The sequence below is a fragment of the Macaca fascicularis genome, chromosome 11 (genome assembly GCF_037993035.2).
Source record: "Macaca fascicularis isolate 582-1 chromosome 11, T2T-MFA8v1.1".
Classification (NCBI taxonomy): Eukaryota; Metazoa; Chordata; class Mammalia; order Primates; family Cercopithecidae; genus Macaca; species Macaca fascicularis.
The window spans coordinates 125,249,524-125,268,660 of NC_088385.1; the positions used below are offsets into that span (position 1 = coordinate 125,249,524).

General features: G+C 40.1%; 1 protein-coding gene across 6 annotated transcripts in view; it reads right to left on the bottom strand.

The window, feature by feature from the left end:
• TAOK3 (TAO kinase 3) overlaps positions 1 to 19,137 on the bottom strand; it is a 232,875-nt gene that overhangs the window by 110,900 nt on the left and 102,838 nt on the right. For all 6 annotated transcript variants that reach the window (XM_005572369.4, XM_005572368.5, XM_015431618.4 and 3 more), the window contains exon 2: positions 11,019 to 11,120. The gene's annotated coding sequence lies outside the window, so the exon portion shown is untranslated. The remainder of the gene's footprint in view (positions 1 to 11,018; positions 11,121 to 19,137) is intronic.

The following is a 19,137-nucleotide window of genomic DNA, read 5'->3' on the forward strand; positions in this document are numbered from 1 at the left end:
TCCATTAACTGGTGGAAGAATAAACAAAATGTGGTATATCCATATAATGGAATATTATTCAGCAATAAAAAGGAATGAAGTATTGGTACAGGCTGCAACATGAATGAACCTTGTAAAAATTACGCCAAATGAAAGTACCAGTCACAAAAGACCACATATTGTATGATTCCATACACACACACAATTTCCAGAACAGGCAAATCTATAAAGACAGAAAGTAGACTATTGGTTACTTAGAGATGGGGGGGTTGGAGGGTGATAACTAAAAGGTACAGGCTTTCTTTTCAGGGTGATGAAAATGTCCTAAAATTGACTGTGGTGATGACTGCATAACTGTGACTATACTAAAAATCATTCAATTATACATTTTAAGTGAGTGAAGGGTATAGAATGTAAATTATATTATAGAGATGTTACTAAAATTCATTTTGGTATAATTAATGTTGAAATAATAATGGTTGGTATTTATTAATCGATACTATGTGCCAGGCAGCACTAAAACCTTACATATATTATCTCCTTTAATCCCTACAATAGCTTCATAATATAATGACTTTATTATCTTAATTTTATAGAACCAACTAGGACTTTCATGGGCTAAACTACTTCCACATGGTCAGAAAACCAGTATTTGTCAGAACCACAATTAAAACTCAGATCTAACAGCAAAGCCCATGCTCTTGATTGACATGTGGTATATTCATATAGAAATACAGGCAATTAAACAATTCTTTACTGACTACTAGAAGAAATTACTATCACTTGCAGGCTAGGCTAAATGCCCATGTAAAGAGGCAAGTTATTCTGCTGCTACATAAAACATTCTGAAATCAAAGTTTCTATTAATAAAAGGGTATTGGCCGGGCGCGGTGGCTCAAGCCTGTAATCCCAGCACTTTGGGAGGCCGAGACGGGCGGATCACGAGGTCAGGAGATCGAGACCATCCTGGCTAACGCGGTGAAACCCCGTCTCTACTAAAAATACAAAAAACTAGCCGGGCGAGGTGGCGGGCGCCTGTAGTCCCAGCTACTCAGGAGGCTGAGACAGGAGAATGGCGTAAACCCAGGAAGCGGAGCTTGCAGTGAGCTGAGATCCGGCCACTGCACTCCAGCCCGGGTGACACAGCGAGACTCCATCTCAAAAAAAAATAAAAATAAAATAAATAAATAAATAAATAAAAGGGTATCATTTTGATATGTTCATATTGATCTGCCAATAGTTACATACATTTATTTGACATAGACTTTTTTATTTTTTGAAAAATATAGAAATGTTAAAAATCATCTATATTTTTCATTTTAAATAACCTCTGCCCTCATACCCAGATAATCATTTATTTATGCCAACATTTCAACTTATCACAGGATAGTCTGTGTTTCATCCTTGACCAGCTAGATAACCAAGATAGAAATTTGGCTTTGGTCAATAAAACTATTTTTCAAAACATGGGCCAGTGGGTCTCATGCTAGGAGAAGAGGAAAAAGAAAGTAATTAATTAAAGAAGTAAAACTGATAGTGCTAAGAGGTATTTTTTTCTTGAGACATAGCAGCCATAGGTGACAACATACATTACTTCATAGAGTTAGTCTAGTCATTTCGCTAATATACATAGATCATCAACTTAAGGATCCACCCCCTTCCCCAACTCATTCTTTCATTCAACAAATACTGCTGAATGCTCACTATCTGCCATATCCTGTACTGAGTTTTGGAGGTAGAATGGGATGTGGTCCCTCTCCTTAAAGGGCTTAGGAGTCAAATGGACTTATAGACACTAAATTATAAGGACACAAATGGTAAAATGGTTGTAACTGATTGGATTATGAGGGGAAAGCAATTGTTTTTTAATATAAGGATATTATAGGGTGACCCAGCCTGTTTTTTACTTAGACGTGAAAAAGCATGCCTTTTTAGAGAAAATAAAATTAGTTCATTCAGTATGAATTGTACGGGAGAGTTGCAAGGAGAACACATGAAGCTGGTGTTGAGCCAAGAAAAACTGCAAAAGGCCCTTTAAGCCATATTAAGAAGTTTAGACTTTATCCTGAGGGAAAGGGGAACCACTGAAGGTTTATATGGGAAAAAGGATCCCTCCGCCAACAATGCACCTGTCCTAGGCAGTCATCCTGCCAATCCATGGATGCCAATAATCAAGCATGAAGTTACTACATCAATACTACTGGGAAAGTAACTGAAATCCAGCTATTTGTCAATCAGGTGAAGGAAAGCACAAAATAAGAACTCAAAAAGTGGCCGAGAGTGGCGGCTCACGCTTGTAATCCCAGCAATTTGGGAGGCCAAGGCAGGCAGATCATGAGGTCAAGAGATCAAGACCATCCTGGTCAACATGGTAAAACCCCATCTCTACTAAAAATATACAAAAATTAGCTGGGTGTGGTGGTGCTCCTGTGGCCCCAGCTACTAGGGAGGCTGAGGCAGGAGAATTGCTTGAACCCGGGAAGCGGAAGCTGCAGTGAGCCGAGATCGTGCCACTGTACTCAAGCCTGGTGACGACAGAGCGAGATTCCATCTCAAAAAACAAAAAGTTTGCCGGGCGCGGTGGCTCACGCCTGTAATCCCAGCACTTTGGGAGGCCGAGGCGGGCGGATCACAAGGTCAGGAGATCGAGACCACGGTGAAACCCCGTCTCTACTAAAAATACAAAAAATTAGCCGGGCGCGGTTGTGGGCGCCTGTAGTCCCAGCTACTCGGGAGGCTGAGGCAGGAGAATGGCGTGAACCCGGGAGGCGGAGCTTGCAGTGAGCCGAGATCGCGCCACTGCACTCCAGCCTGGGCGACAGAGCGAGACTCCGTCTCAAAAAAAAAAAAAAAAAAAAAAAAAGTTCAAAAAGTGTTTTGATTTTATTGCTTATGTCTGAGAATAACAAAAAAAGACACAATGGATTAAATCAAAGATACGCCTTTTTGGAGACTATGCATAAAACGCAAATTATGAAACTGTGTTTAAGAAAACCAAAAAGATCTATGAACTAAACTTATGATAATTAAAATATTTGCAATCACCAAAACACATTATAAACTTTAGAATATTTTGGCTTCCATGTGAATAAAGCTATGTGCCATGGATTTGGGGGGAAAACACGGATTACAGACTAAAACCATTTTATGAAGAAATAAATATTTAAGTGTGAAAATGAGACCATAAAAACTTCTAGAATAAATTACAAGTGAATATTTAATTACTTAGCAAGATACCAGAGGCAAACCCATAAACTAAAAATCAATAAACTTGACTATATATAATTAATAACTTCTTTATCTTAAACATGTAATGAAGGGAATTCTGCTTCTAGCCAAGATGGAGTAACAGGGGCTGGATTTATTACCTGCCACCAGGAACAATTAAAACACTGGACAAGGCCACGCACAGTGGCTCATGTCTGTAATCCTAGCACTTTGGAAAGCCAAAGTGGGCAGGTGGCTTGAGCCCAGGAGTTCGAGACCAGCTGGGGCAACAATTTGCATCTCTATAAAAGATACAAAACCTTAGCAGCTGGGTATGGTGGCGTACGCTTGTAGTCCCAGCTACTCAGGATGCTGAGGTGGAGGGACCACCGGAGCCCGGAGGTCAAGGTTGCAGTAAGTCAAAATCATGCCACTGCACTCCAGCGCAGGCAACAGAGTAAGATCCTATCTCAAAAAACAAACAAACAAAAACACTGGATAGAACATACAAATGATGGTATTTGAAGACAATGGATATCAGGCAAAGAAAGACAATGATCCCTGACAGAAGATAAGCAACTGATGTAAGCCATCAAATGTTTGAGCTTCAGGCCCTGGGAGAATTTCTAGGCCATGGTGCCCAGAGGGGAAATCCAGTTAGAGCCTGGTGAACTCCCTGAGTTGAGGAGACAAAGATGACAGTCCGGGTTGACCAAGGTGGGTAGAGTTGGCAGGGCAGAGTACCAGGTAGAAGAGAGCAGCACAGAAACGGGATATGGAGATTTGCATAGGGTTCCCCTCAAGTCTTCAGCTGAGCACTGACTGGTGCATGCATATGAGAAAACTACCTTAGACCAGGGGAAAAAACGATCTGAAAGGAATAGAGACTGCAGTACCTATAGCTCAAAAAGGGCTGTGAACAGCACTCATTCCCCCTAGCCAGGATAAAAAATCTCAATTCACAGAGCATTCTGGAGGCTACTCAGAAGAGTCTTGCCTTCATAGTAGGGACCCTAGACTAAATGCTGGTCTGTGATGCCTAACAAATTTTATTTTGTCTATTTTTTATTTGTGAGACAGGGTCTTGCTCTGTTGCCCAGGCTGGAGTGCAAGGGTACAATCACGGCTCATTGCAGCCTCAACCTCCTGGACTCAAGTGATTCTCCCGGCTCTGCCTCCCAAAGTGCTGGGATTACAGGCATGACCAACTGTGCCTGGCTCTAACAAATTTTAAAAGCAAGACCTAAAAGGATGAAATTATTTCCAAGTAACTTAACTGTGTTCCAGAACAAAGTCCAAGGATACTTAAAGGAATATAAAAATATCCAGTATTTAAAAAGGTAAAATTCACAATATCTAACACTCCACAAAAAATTACCAGGTATGCAGAAAAGCAGGCAAATATAATTCATAATGAGGAGAAAAATAATTGAAACCAAACCATAATTGATATAGATGATATATGTTAAAATTAGTGGTCAAGGACATTAAAACATTTAATATAGTTGAATTCCATACAGGGAAAACGTTGGGGAAAATATCAAACATGTAAAGCAGACACAGACAAAATATAAAGCAGAGACAGATTCAAAGTAAACCCTTATTTTATGCATATATATATATATATATTTTTTTTTTTTTTTTTTTTTTTTTTGAGGCGGAGTCTTCACTCTGTCGCCCAGGCTGGAGTGCAGTGGCACCATCTCGGCTCACTGCAAGCTCCGCCTCCCAGGTTCGCGCCATTCTCCTGCCTCAGCCTCCCGAGTAGCTGGGACTATAGGCGCCCGCTACCGCGCCCGGCTAATTTTTTGTATTTTAGTAGAGACGGGGTTTCACCGTGTTAGCCAGGATGGTCTCGATCTCCTGACCTCGTGATCCGCCCGCCTCAGCCTCCCATATATATTCATTTTGAGATGGAGTCTCGTTCTGTCGCCCAGGCTGGAGTGCAGTGGTGCAATCTCAGCTCACCGCAACCTCTGCCTCCCAGGTTCAAGCAGTTCTCCTGCCTCAGTGTCCCAAGTAGCTGGAATGACAGGCATGCGCCACCACATCCAGCTAATTTTTGTATTTTTAGTAGAGACAGGGTTTCAGCATGTTGACCAGGCTGGTCTCAAACTTCTGACCTCAAGTTATCCACCTGCCTCGGCCTCCCAAAGTCCTGGGATTACAGGTGTGAGCCACCACACCTGGCCCTCAAATTAGACCTTTAGAGGTGAAAGCTACGATGTCTGAGATTTAAAAATCCTCTGCACGGGAAGCATAGCAGAGGAGACTGCCGAAAAAGGGGCTACTGAACTTGAAGACACAACAACAGAAACTATCCAAAATAAAACAGAAAAAAGACTAACCAAAAAAAAAAAAAAAAAAAAAAAAAAACCCGTGACCCAGAGCATCAGTGAGCTGTGGAACATCTTCAAGTGGCCTACTGTATGTCTAAGTGGAGCCCCTGAAGGGGAGGAAAGATATCAGGACAGAAAAAAATTATTTGAGGAAGTAATAGTGGAGAAAATTATGAATTTGATGAAAAGTATAAACCCACAGATCCAAGAAGGTCTCTGAACCTCAAGCACAAGAAATATGAAGAAAATTATATGAAGGCAAATCATAATAAACTGCTCAAAACTTGTGATAAAGAGAAAATCATAAAAGTACCCAGAGAAAAAAGGCATGTTAAATACAGAATCAGGAAGGAGGCAAGGATGTTTACTTGCAACACTTACATTCAACATTGTGCTGGGGCTGGGTGTTATGTCTCATGTCTGTAATCCTAACGCTTTGGGAGGCCAAGGCGGGAGGATGACTTGAGACCAGGAGTTTGAGACCAGCCTGACCAATATAGCAAGATCCTCTCTCTTTACAACACCAAACCAAACCAAACAAAAACATTGTGCCAGATGCTGTACAGGTGCAGTAAACAAAAAAGAAACAAAAAAGCATAAAGACTGAAAAGGAAGAAGTAAGACTTTTTATTGTCAAACAACATAATCATCTGTCAAAAAATTCAATGGGATCTACAAAAGCTACTAGAACTTATTAGCTTATTAAAAAGTACAGAAGATCAATGCATAAAATGATTCCATTTCTTTTTTATTTTTTTGAGACAGAGTCTCACTCTGCCCTCTGTCACCTGGGCTGGAGTGCAGTGGCACGATCTTGGCTTACTGGAACCTCTGCCTCCTGGCTTCTAGCAATTCTCGTGCCTCAGTCACCCAAGTAGCTAGGATTACAGGCATGCACCACCATATCTGGCTAATTTTTATATTTTCAGTAGAGACAGGATTTTGCCACGTTGACCAGGCTGGTCTCAAATTCCTGGCTTCAAGCGATCCACACATGTTGGCCTCCCAAAGTGCTGGGATGACAGGTGTGAGCCACTGTGCCTGGCCTGAAATGATTATGTCTCTGTGTATGAATAACTGAAAATCAAGGCCGGGCATGGTGGCTTATGTCTGTCATCCCACCACTTTGGGAGGCCAAGGCAGGTGGATCAAGAAGTCAGGAGTTCATGACCAGCCTGGCCAAGATGGTGAAACTCCATCTCTATTAAAAGTACAAATAATTAGCCAGGCATGGTGGTGGGTGTCTGTAGTCCCAGCTACTTGGGAGCCTGAGGCAGAGAACTGCTTGAATCTGGGAGGTGGAGGTTGCAGAGAGCTGAGATCGTGCCACTGCACTCCAGCTGGGGCAACAGGGCGAGACTCCATCTCAAAAAAAAAGGAAAAAGAAAATCAAATTTAAATATCATAGTAGCATAAAAAATGTGAAATAGGGCCGGGTACAGTGGCTCACGCCTATAATCCCAGCACTTTGGGAGGCTGAGGTGGGTGGATCATTTGAGGTCAGGAGTTCGAGACCAGCCTGGCCAACATGGTGAAACCCTGTCTCCACTAAAAATACAAAAATTAGCCAGGTGTGGTGTCACACGCCTGTAATCCCAGTTACTTGGGAGGCTGAGGCAGCAGAATCACTTGAAACTGGTTTGTAGTGAGCTGAGATCGTGTCACTGCACTCCAGTCTGGGTGACAGAGCAAGACTCCATCTCAAAAAGAAAAAAAAAAGGGGAAATACTTAGGGATAAATCCAACAAAGGATATATAAAAACTGTACACTGAAAATGACAAAATAATAATGACATAAAGACACAATGAAGGGATATACAGTGTTTATAAATCAGAAGACTCAACATTTTTCTTTAGAAACAGAAGTTGAGAAGTTTAATCTAAAATTCGTATGAGAATTCAAAGGACCCAGAATAACCAAAGCAACTTTGAAAAAGGAGGACAAAGTCGGAGAGCTGGCATAAAATAATCTCAAACTTTATTATAAAGTTACAGTTATCAAGACCGTGCAATACTGGCACAGAGATAGACAAATTAATCAGTGCAATGGAATAGGAAGCCCAGAAGTAGACCCACATATTTATGGACAGCTGAGATTTGGTAGAAGTACAAAGGCAATCCAATGAAGAAATAATTGTCTTCAGTGAATGGTACTGGAACAATTGCATCCAAATATGCAAGAAAACAGATATATTTGGTCCATACTAACAACCTGTATAAAAACTGACTCCAAATAGGTTATAGAATTAAAGGTAAATCTACAATAATAAAACTTTTAGAAGAAGGTACAGGAGAAAATATTTGTGACCCCGGGTTAGATGAAAATTTCTTAGTTAATAACCCAAAGCACAATCCATCAAAGGAAAAATTCATAAATTAACAATGTCTGCTTTTTGAAAGATATTTGAGAAAATCAAAAGACAAGCAACATATTGGGAGAAAATCTTTGCAAATTATGTCTCATAATGGGACCCCTGGATCCAGAAAACATAAAGAATTGTCAAAACTTAATAATAAGAGAATAAGAAAACCCAATTTTTTTAATGGACAAAAGATTTGAACACAAGCACTTTACCAAGTGAGATGGATGGATAGCAAAAGAAAGATGCATACTATCACTACTCATTAGGGAGATGCAAATTAAAACCCATGAGAGGCGGGCAGATCACCTGAGGTCTGGAGTTCAAAACCAGTCTGGCCAACATGGTGAAACCTCATCCCTACCACAATACATAAATTAGCCGTGTGTGGTAGTGAGCGCCTGTAATCCCAGCTACTCGGGAGGCTGAGGTAGGAGAATCGCTTGAACCCGGGAGGTAGAGGTTGCAGTGAGCCAAGATTGCGCCATTGCACTCCAGCCTGGGCAACAAGAGCGAAACTCTGTCTCAAAACTCAGTCTTTTTAATGTTAGCCATTAACATATGGAGTGACTGTAACTTTCATACACTGCTGGTGGGAACGTAAAATGGTGAAACACTTTGGAAAACACTGGGCAGTTTCTTAAAAAGTTAAACATACACCTATCATATGATGTAGCCATTATACTCAAGTATTTACCCAAGAAAAATGAAAGCATATGTCAATACAAAGCCCTGTATGCAAATGTTCACAGTAGCTTTAATAGCCAAAATTGGAAACAACCCAAATGTACCTCAACAAATAAATGGATAATCTGTGATACATACAATGGACTGTAACTCAGCAATGAAATAAACTACAGATATACACTACAATATGAATGAATCTCAAAATAATTATGCCGTGTAAAAGAAGTCAGACAAAAAATAGTACATACTTTATGATTTCACTTATATGGAATTCTAGAAACTGCAAACTAATTTAAAGAGATAGAAATCACATCAAATGTTACCTGGGGGATGCGGGTGGCGATGGCAGGTAAAAAGGAGTAGGTAGGAGGGGTTAAAAAGGGGCATGATGAAGCTTTTTGGGAGTGATAGTGGATATGTTTATTTCCACTATGTTGGTGGTTTCACAGAATATACCTGTTAAAACAAATTATGCTCTTTAAATATGTTCACATTATTGTTGTAGAAAGATGTAATGTACCAAATTGAAATGAGTCTTGGTGTGGTAGATCATGCTTGTAATCCCAGCACTTGGGAGGCAGAAGCAGGCGGATCATTTGAGGTCAGGAGTTCCAGGCCAGCCTTGCCAACATTGTGAAACCCTGTCTCTACTAAAAACACAAAAATCAGCTGGGTGTGGTGGCACATGCCTGTAATCCCAGCTACTTGGGAGCCTAAAGTGGGAGAATTCCTTTAACCCGGGAGGCAGAGGTTGCAGTGAGCCATCATTGTGCCACTTCACTCTGGACTGGGAAACAGAGCGAGACTCCGTCTCAAAATTAAAAAAAAAAAAAAAGAAGTTAAAAGAAGTAGAGAAAATTTTTGCAAAATATTTGCCAGTTAAAAGCTATTCGGGGCCAGGCGCAGTGGCTCACATCTGTAATCCCAGCACTTTGGGAGGCTGAGGAGGACAGATCACGGGGTCAGGAGTTCGAGAACAACCTGGCCAACATAGTGAAACCTCGTCTCTATTAAAAATACAAAAATTAGCTGGGCGTGGTGGCGCTCGCCTGTAATCCTAGCCACTCAGGAGGTGAGGCAGGAGAATTGCTTGAACCCAGGAGGCGGAGGTTGTAGTGAGCTGAGATTGCGCCACCACTCCACTCCAGCCTGGGTGACAGAATGAAACACTGTCTCAGGAAGAAAAATAAAAAAGCTATTCTGAATATCAGAGAGGTAAACACACACACACATACACTTACCTACAAACTCAAAAGAGACAGGTAGGAAATTAAAAAAAAAAAAACCAACCAGGAGTGTCCATTTAAAATATGAAACACGTAACTTCACTAATGATCAAATAAGTAAAAACGGAAATAATATGACACCTCATTTCACCGACCAAATTGGCAAAATAAGAGGAAAAAAGATATTTTTGGTAAGGGTGTAAGGAAATAGTTTTTTATACATTGCTTGAAGAATAGGATGGGTATGCCCTTTGACCTAGTAATACACTTTTGGGAATTCCTACAAGGCAGTTTCTTGTTTGTTTGTTTTGTTTTAGCAAAAGAGGCGAGGCATAATTAGGGAAAGCACAGAAGGAATACGACAGTGCATATGGGAAATGTGACTTCTTTGACCTATAAGTTTGGGTTTCTTTGTAGCTTGTGTTTTATCTGAAATTAGGTGTTGAAATTTTGGGTAATTTTTTATTTCCTTCTTTTTGTTTCTATGTATTTTCTAAAAAATTTTTTTGCAAAGTCTATTACTTCTGTAATTAGAAGAAGTGATACAAAACCTTTTAGGTAATTTCAAATCTAACTATAAAGTACTGCAAAAAAAAATCATAATATATATATTTCCAGAAAATAATTTGACAATAGGAATCAAGAAAGTTTAAGTAAGCTCATTTTTTTAACCAAATAATTCTCCATATTGTAAACTATAACTGAGAAGAAAAAAAAATTTAGGAAATAAATAGAAGCTCAAAGATTATTATTTTTATTTATTTTTATTTATTTTTTTTGAGACAGAGTTTCGCTCTTGTTGCCCAGGCTGGAGTGCAATGCATGATCTCGGCTCACCGCAACCTCTACCTCCTGGGTTCAAGAGATTCTCCTGCCTCAGCCTCCCCAGTAGCTAGGACTACAGACATGCGCCACCATGCCCGGCTAATTTTTTTTTTTTGCATTTTTAGTAGAGACAGGCCTTCTTCATTTTGATCAGGCTGGTCTCGAACTCCTGACCTCAGGTGATCCACCCGCCTTGGCCTCCCGAAGTGCTGGGATTACAGGCGTGAGCCACCACGCCTGGCCAAAGATTTTTACAAAAGAATATTTTATCCCAATTTTATTAATTTTTTACTTTCCCTTTTATTTTTCTTTCAAAGATAAAAATTCATCCAAAAACCCAGAAAATGTTATTTTTTTCCATTTCTTAGGAGAAAGCTAAGTTGTATAGACAATACCTTTTTGTGTGTGGCAAATATTCTATCTTGCTCAGATTCATTTTAGCAGCAATCTTCTTTTTTCTCTTTTATAACTTCAGTCCTTTGTATTTATGATGCAACCTGCGGAAAAAGAAGAACAAAATACATAATTACCAGCAAAATTAAAGAATCAATAATTGCTCATGTGGTAGTTTTACATATTTACAAATGTAATATTACAAAGTTAAAATTTTATCTTCATCTGTTTGTGGATGGCAAATTTAAAAGGTAAGATGCTCTACAAGACGCAAACTACTCTTCCACAGGCAGTATCTGGGAAACAAATGTGTTGTTAGATTTAAGAATCTATATTGAGGCTTCCACTGGTTTGTTTGTGTCCAGGGTAACCTAATAGAGGCTACCCGTAGACAGCACTAATCTGATAGCATGCGGTAATGCTACCGATTCTCTGTCAGTTAGGCTTCTATTTTGAATTGCTTTTCCAATAGACATGATGATTTGCATTGATTACTCTACCTTTCCTTTCCTAGGCTCTCCTATAACCAATCTTCCACATTTTCCAGGTGATGATGATGATGATTTTTTTTTTTTTTGAGATGGAGACTCGCTCTGTTGCCCAGGCTGGAGTGCAGTGGTGTGATCTCAGCTCACTGCAACCTCCACCTCCCAGGTTCAAGCAATTCTCCTGCCTCAGTCTCCCGAGTAGCTGGGATTATAGGCGTCTGCCACTATGCCTGGCTAATGTTTGTATTTTTAGTAGAGACGGGGTTTCACCATGTTGGCCAGGCTGGTCTTGAACTCCTGATCTCAAGTGATCCACCCACCTTGGCCTCCCAAAGTGCTGGGATTACAGGCATGAGCATGATTATTTTTAAACTATCTATTAAAGAAGTACATGCCCAATGTAAAAACCTGGGAAATACACACTATTAAGAAAAAAATCTGGCACCTGTAATCCCAGCTACCCACAAGGCTGAGGCAGGAGAATCGCTTGAACCCGGGAGGCAGAGGTTGCAGTGAGCCAAGATCGCACCACCGCACTCCAGCCTTGGTGACAGAGTGAGACTCCATCTCACACACACACACACACACACACACACAAAGGGAAGAAAAAAAATCCATAATCCTATCCAAGCAAAACTCCATTAACAATCTGGCATACTTTTCTCCATGCACGTATTTATTTCTGCCTGCATTTTTAAAATGCAGCTGAGATCACATTATATGTATAATTTCATAGTTCACCTCTTTTATCTAACCCTATGACTATTTTGCCATGTCACCAAATACTGTTCACAAAGGTCATTTTAATGACTGCTTAATGTCTGTCGTATGGAAGAGCTGTAATTCATTCACAACATTTCTCCACAATCAGAAACCAAGGCTATTTTCAACCTTGTGTTGAACTATTGAAAATTATCGTGTCTGGAAGATCTTGGTGCCTATTACTTATCTACATTTTGGGGGCTTTCTTGAGAATGGCTTTCTAGAAGTAGAATTATTGGGTCAAAGAATATAACAATTTAAAACCTACATCTATTGGAATAATTTTTAGAAGCTTGACTAGCATTGTAGATGAAGGCCTTACAGGAAAAAACTAGAAAAAAACTATGGACTTCCGTTTTCACATTTTTCTTGCTGAGAATATCCCACTCTTGTCTCATGCCTATACTTATAAACTGAACGTTTTCATTATTTTTGTTACTCCTTCTGATTCTGTGGCTGTGGAATGCTTTAGATTAATTGGTAGCTAAAACTTGCTTGAATTCAGCATCACATTTTACCTAACCACTAACCAATCAATCACTGCAATGTTTGCATGTCTACTTTGCTAATGTAGTCTGACTATAGCACCAATAAACTAAAATATTCCTTATGACATCATATGAACACCAGTTGCTAAATTTCTAAGAAAGTAGTTTCAGCCGGGTGCGGTGGCTCACGTCTGTAATCCTAGCACTTTGGGAGGCCAAGGTGGGTGGATCACCTGAGGTCAGGAGTTCGAGACCAGCCTGACCAACGTGGAGAAACCCCGTCTCTACTAAAAATACAAAATTAGCCGGGTGTGGTGGTGCATGCCTGTAATCCCAGCTACTCGGGCAGCTGAGGCAGGAGAATCACTTGAACCTGGGAGGTGGAGGTTGCAGTGAGCTGAGATCACACCATTGCACTCCAGCCTGGCAACAAGAGCAAAACTCCATCTCAGAAAAAAGAAGGTAGTTTCAAATAAGGTATCTTACAAATCAGGAAACATTCATTCCTATAAAATAGTTTTTTTCTTTCTTTCCCTCCCTTCCTCCCTCCCTCCCTTCTTTCTTTCTCTCTCTCCCTCTCCCCTTTCTTTTTTTATTTTTTGAGACAGAGTCTGGCTCTGTCGCCCAGGCTGGAGCGCGGTGGCAAGATTTCAGCTCACTGCAACCTTCCCAGGTTCAAACGATTCTCATGCCTCAGCCTCCTGAGTAGCTGGAACGACAGGCTCGTGCCACCATGCCGGGCTAATTATCCTCTCTCTAGTTACTAACTCTTCTTACATAATTAATTTTCTTTCTCTGTCATTTTTTTTTTTTTTTTTTTTGAGACTCAGGCTGGAGTGCAGTGATACAATCTCGGCTCACTGCAACCTCTGCCTTCCGGGTTCAAGCGATTCTCCTGCCTCAGCCTTCCAAGTAGCTGGGATTACAGGCGTGCACCACCACGCCTAATTTTGCATTTTTAGTAGAGATGGGGTTTTGTTATATTGGCCAGGCTGGTCTCGAACTTCTTACTTGAGATGATCCACCTGCCTTGGTCTTCCAAAGTGCTGGGATTACAGGCGTGAGCCAGTGCGCCCGGCCCACTTTTACATAATTTTCTTAAAATGCATGCATACTCTCTTCATCTTTGGTTGCCAAGCTCTATATATGTTCTAAAATTATCTAAGACTTCTAGGAATTAAGCCTTCTCAGTTTTATCTTTTCTTTGTTTGCTTTTCTGCTACAATATTGCATTGCTATTGAGGCTGAAGACAGTATTCCTGAAGTTCATCCATTAAACCTAAAGGATATTTTCAATTTTCTTCCATTTTACTACCCCCACTTCCTTCTTCATAAATGTCTCTTGGATCCCATGAAACTGTCTTCTGTTTTTCCAAATTATTCTGGTTACACTTCCTCTTCTCTCTGATGTCTAAATGAATGTGTTCCTCTAAGGATTTCCCAAGTCCCCTGTGTGACTGCAAGCTGCTATCTTAATTTCTGCCCATTTAATGGTTTTAAGTAATACTGTGTCACTAGCCAGTACTGACAATTATTCCAAGCCCCAGTCCCGTATTTTCAAATATCTATTTGGCTTCTCCCCTAAATGGCTCACATATACCTCCCATTAACACTGTTCTCTTTCCCTGTCCCTTACATTCAATTAATCCCCAATTTCTGCTTCAAATATTTCTTTTGGCCTGTTTTTCCATTTCTCTGGCATCATATGCTGTCTCCTTTTCTTCTCCTCTTACAGCCTCTATCTGTTCTGGAATTCGAAAAACACTATTACCATAATCATCTTTCTAAAGCATGGTTCAGATAATATCATAGCTCTGCTCAAAATCCTTCAAAATTCTCACTGCTTCCTATGGGATAAAGAATAATAATAATAATAACTTTACCTAATGAACATTGAAAGCTGGCTTCAAACCACTAGTCTAACCTAAATTTTTAAACTTCATAAAATCAGGAAAAAATAAATTCCATTCAGTTACATTTTTATATATACTTTGTATTTCATTTCTCACTTGGTCTTTGTCCAAGTTGTTTCCTCTGCTTATAAGGCCCAAATCCCAACTATTCTCACAGTCCAGCTCAATGTCACCTCTATAAAACCTACTATTTTCTCCCTTTGCTTCAGTTTTCAACACACATAGTACTCTAAAACTGGATGGCAAGTGCTTCTTCAGAGGATAATTGTCTAAGTCCACATTTGGATTAATCATTGTAACCCCTGACATTTTTAAAAATAAAAACAGCATTATTGAAATATAATTCACCTACATATACTCCACCCATTTAAAGTGTACAATTCAATGGTTTTTAGCATATTCACAGATATGTACAACCATTACCAACCAGTTATTTTTAGAACATTTTCATCACCATACATACACACACAAAACCATACCCTTTAGCTATTACCCCACCCTCGCCCCACCCCATTTCCTCCATTCCTAAGCAATTTACTAACATACTTTCCATCTTTATAGATTTCCTTGTTCTGGGAATTTCATATAAACAGAATCAAACAATATGTGGTCTTTCATGACTGGCTTTTTCCACTCAGCATGTTTTCAAATCCAATGCATAGCATGAATCAGTATTTCTTTTTATTGCCAGATAATATTCCATTGTATGGATATATCACATTTTATCCATTTATCAGGTGATGGACATTTGGACTGCTTTACCTTTTGGCCATTATGAATAGTGCTACTAGAATTGTTCATGTATAAGTTTTTATGCGGATATATGTTTTCATTTTTCTTGAGCATATACCTATGAGTGGACATGCTGGGCCCTACGGCTTCTTTAAGTAGCGGATATTCCATAAAAATCTGATGAAATCACCTTTCCTTTTCCATTTCAATCTTAGAATTAAAATGATCATTCAAATTAATCCTTTCCCCAAAAGATAAACAAGAATATTTTTTCTTCTAAGAGGATAAGATGAAATAACAGGCATAAAATAAGTTTTTCCCTCTTCCTTGACCTCCTGCAACCTCAAGTATTACATTTATAGTGAGAATGTAGAACTGCGCCAAGAATGTAGTATTTCAGGTTTTAGACCCTTGGGCCAAATAAACAATCCAACTAGCTTGGAGGATGTGCAATTGAAATAATTATCTTCACAAACACTTCTTTATTCTAAGAAATGGAAACCTTTTTTTTTTTTTTTTTTTGAGACGGAGTCTCGCTCTGTCACCCAGGCTGGAGTGCAGTGGCCGGATCTCAGCTCACTGCAAGCTCCGCCTCCCGGGTTCACGCCATTCTCCGGCCTCAGCCTCCCGAGTAGCTGGGACTACAGGCGCCCGCCACCTCGCCTGGCTAGTTTTTTTTTGTATTTAATAGAGACGGGGTTTCACCGTGTTTGCCAGGATGGTCTCGATCTCCTGACCTCGTGATCCGCCTGTCTCGGCCTCCCAAAGTGCTGGGATTACAGGCTTGAGCCACCGCGCCCGGCCGAAATGGAAACCTTCTAACAATGGTAATCAAGTAAATTATTTCTCACAGACATTCTAACTTAGTATAAGAAAGAATGGTGGCGCATGCCTGTAGTCCCAGCTACTTGGGAGGCTGAGGCATGAGAATCACTTGAGCCCAGGAGGCAGAGGTTGCAGTGAGCCGAGTCACTCACGCCACTGCACTCCAGCCTGGGCAACAGGGCAAGACTCTATCAAAAAAAAAAATGAGAAAGAAAAAGAGAGGGAAAGAAAGAGAAAGAGAAAGAGAAAGAGAAAGAGAGAGAGAGAGAGAGAGAGAGAGAGAGAGAGAGAGAGAGAGAAAGAAAAGAAAAGAAAAGAAAGAAAGAAAGAAAGAAAGAAAGAAAGAAAGAAAGAAAGAAAGAAAGAAAGAAAGAAAGAAAGAAAAGAAAGAAAGAAAATGAGTTAATGGGTGTAGCACACCAACATGGCACATGTATACGTATGTAACAAACCTGCACGTTGTGCACATGTACCCTAGAACTTAAAGTATAATAATAATAAAAAAAAAAAAAGAGAGAAAGAAAGAAAGGAAGAAAGGAAGAAAGAAAGGAAGAAACACTTGATAGAGTGGAAATATAAATATTTTAAATAATTTTTCCGTTCCCAGAAACTTCAAGAAAGATGACTCATGGAAGATCTTAGTTGTGTTTCAATGTTTTTCTCAACAATAATGTTCTTCTCAACAATGTTTTTCTCTAGCAGCACTATCCTGGAGCCAGTGAATTTGAAAACTCCACAATATTTCAGTATTAATAAAGTAAATAAGAATTAGAATGTTTCATACTGGAAAGAATTTTAAAGATACACCATTTCAACTCCTTTCTTTTTATATTCAATCTCAGAAAAGTGAAGCATCACATCACACCTATGTGGCAGCGTTATCCCCAAATTAAAATCCCGGACTTCTGGCTAGGTGCAGTGGATCACGCCTGTAATCCTGGTACTTTGGGAGGCCGAGATGGGAGTGTTGCTTGAGTCCAGGAGTTCGAGAACAGCCTGGGCAACACAGTGAGACCCCCGTCTCTATGAAATAAAATACAAAATAATTAGCTGGGCGTGGTAGCACGTGCCTGTAGTCCCAGCTACTTGGGTGTTGAGGTGGGAGGACTGCTTGAGTCCAGGAAGCTGAGGCTACAGTGAGCTGAGATTGTGCCACTGCACTCCAACCTGGGTGACAAAGTAAAACCCTGTCTGAAAAAAAAAAAAAAAATCCAGGACTTCTGATTTTCCATTACAGGAAACATTCTCTTGAATCATGCTGCCCTAAGTCATACTTTATTATTTTGGAGGGCAATCAAGAAAATTTTAAATTTAATGTAAGATTGAACTTCTGTTACTATTCCTCCCAAGGAACTCAGAACACTTAAATATATGGTGCTAGATTCGGTTCTTATGGGACTGCAGAGTAAACAAATTTGAGGGCCTGTTTAAGAAAAAAACAGGGCCAGCACAGTGGCTCATGCCTGTAATCCCAGCACTTTGGGAGTCTGAGGCGGGTGGATCACTTGAGGTCAGGAGATCCAGACCATCCTGGCTAACATGGTGAAACCCCATCTCTACTAAAAATACAAAAAATTAGCCGTCATGGTGGCACATGCCTGCAGTCCCAGCTACTTGGGAGGCTGAGGCAGGAGAATCGCCTGAACCCCAGAGGCAGAGGTTGCAGTGAGCCAAGATCGGCACCACTGCACTCCAGCCTGGGCGACAGAGTGAGACTCCGTCTCAAAAAAAAAAAAAAAAAAAAAAAAAAAAAAAAATTGGTCAGGCATGGTGGCTCATGCCTGTAATCTCAGCATTTTGGGAGGCCGAGGCAGGTAGATCACTTGATGTTAGCAGTTCAAGACCAGCCTGGCCAACATGGTAAAACCTGTCTCTACTAAAAATACAAAAAATTAGCTGGGCATGGTGGCGCATGCTTGGAATTCCAGCTACTCAGGAGGCTGAGACATGAGAACAGCTTGAACCCAGGAGGTGGAGTTTACAGTGAGCCAAGATAGTGACATTGCATTCCAGCCTGGGTGACAGAGCAAGACTTTGTCTCCAAATAAATAAATAAATAAATAAATTTCTCACTTAAAATTAAGTATAGAGCCTTAGATGAAGCTGGTACAAAGCTCTGAAACATGCTCCACAGTCGAAGTCACATAGTTAGGACTAGTTGATTATTTGGTTTCTTCCCCTGCTTCCTTCCACATGACTTCCCATAAGACTTGAAGAGAATTGTCCAAAAAAAAAAAAAAAAAAAAACTAGCAAATTTTGTTTTAGTTGTTGTTCCTGTTTGCCACTAATATTTAACTATTATCCTGAGGTAAGAAAACTGCTTTTAAGGTACTTTCACGTTGAAAATGAAACTAGATGATAGTTGCTTTTTATGCCACTATGATTCTATAGCACAACTGTGAACATACATCCTCACATTTAAGAGCTGAAAAAGGACCATAGTGATCATCTAATTTCTACTTGGCAAATAATGCAGAAGTAGCTGGGGTTTTGAGGATCATAATAATGATAACCTTCAGGCTACTCCTGGGTCAACTGACATTATATGAAGATTCTTCTAGTCACTCTTTAAGACTTTATGTATTGCTTTTGAGCAATTATTTTGATTTCTCATGGAGTATTATTTTCTTCTTCCCTTAAAAAAAAAGAGGTTTAGGATAAGAGACAGACGGGAAAGTAGAGGCCCCATTGGATCTCTTAAATTTAACACTGAATATCTTTTTTATTTTTTTTTAAGACAGTCTCGTTCTGTTGCCTAGGCTGGAATACAGTGACACCATGTCAGCTCTCTACAACCTCTGCCTCTCAGGTTCCAGAGAGTCTAGTGCCTCAACGTCCCAAGTATCTGGGACTACAGGCACATGCCACCACACCCCGTACATTTTTTTTTTTTTAGTAGAGACGGGGTTTTA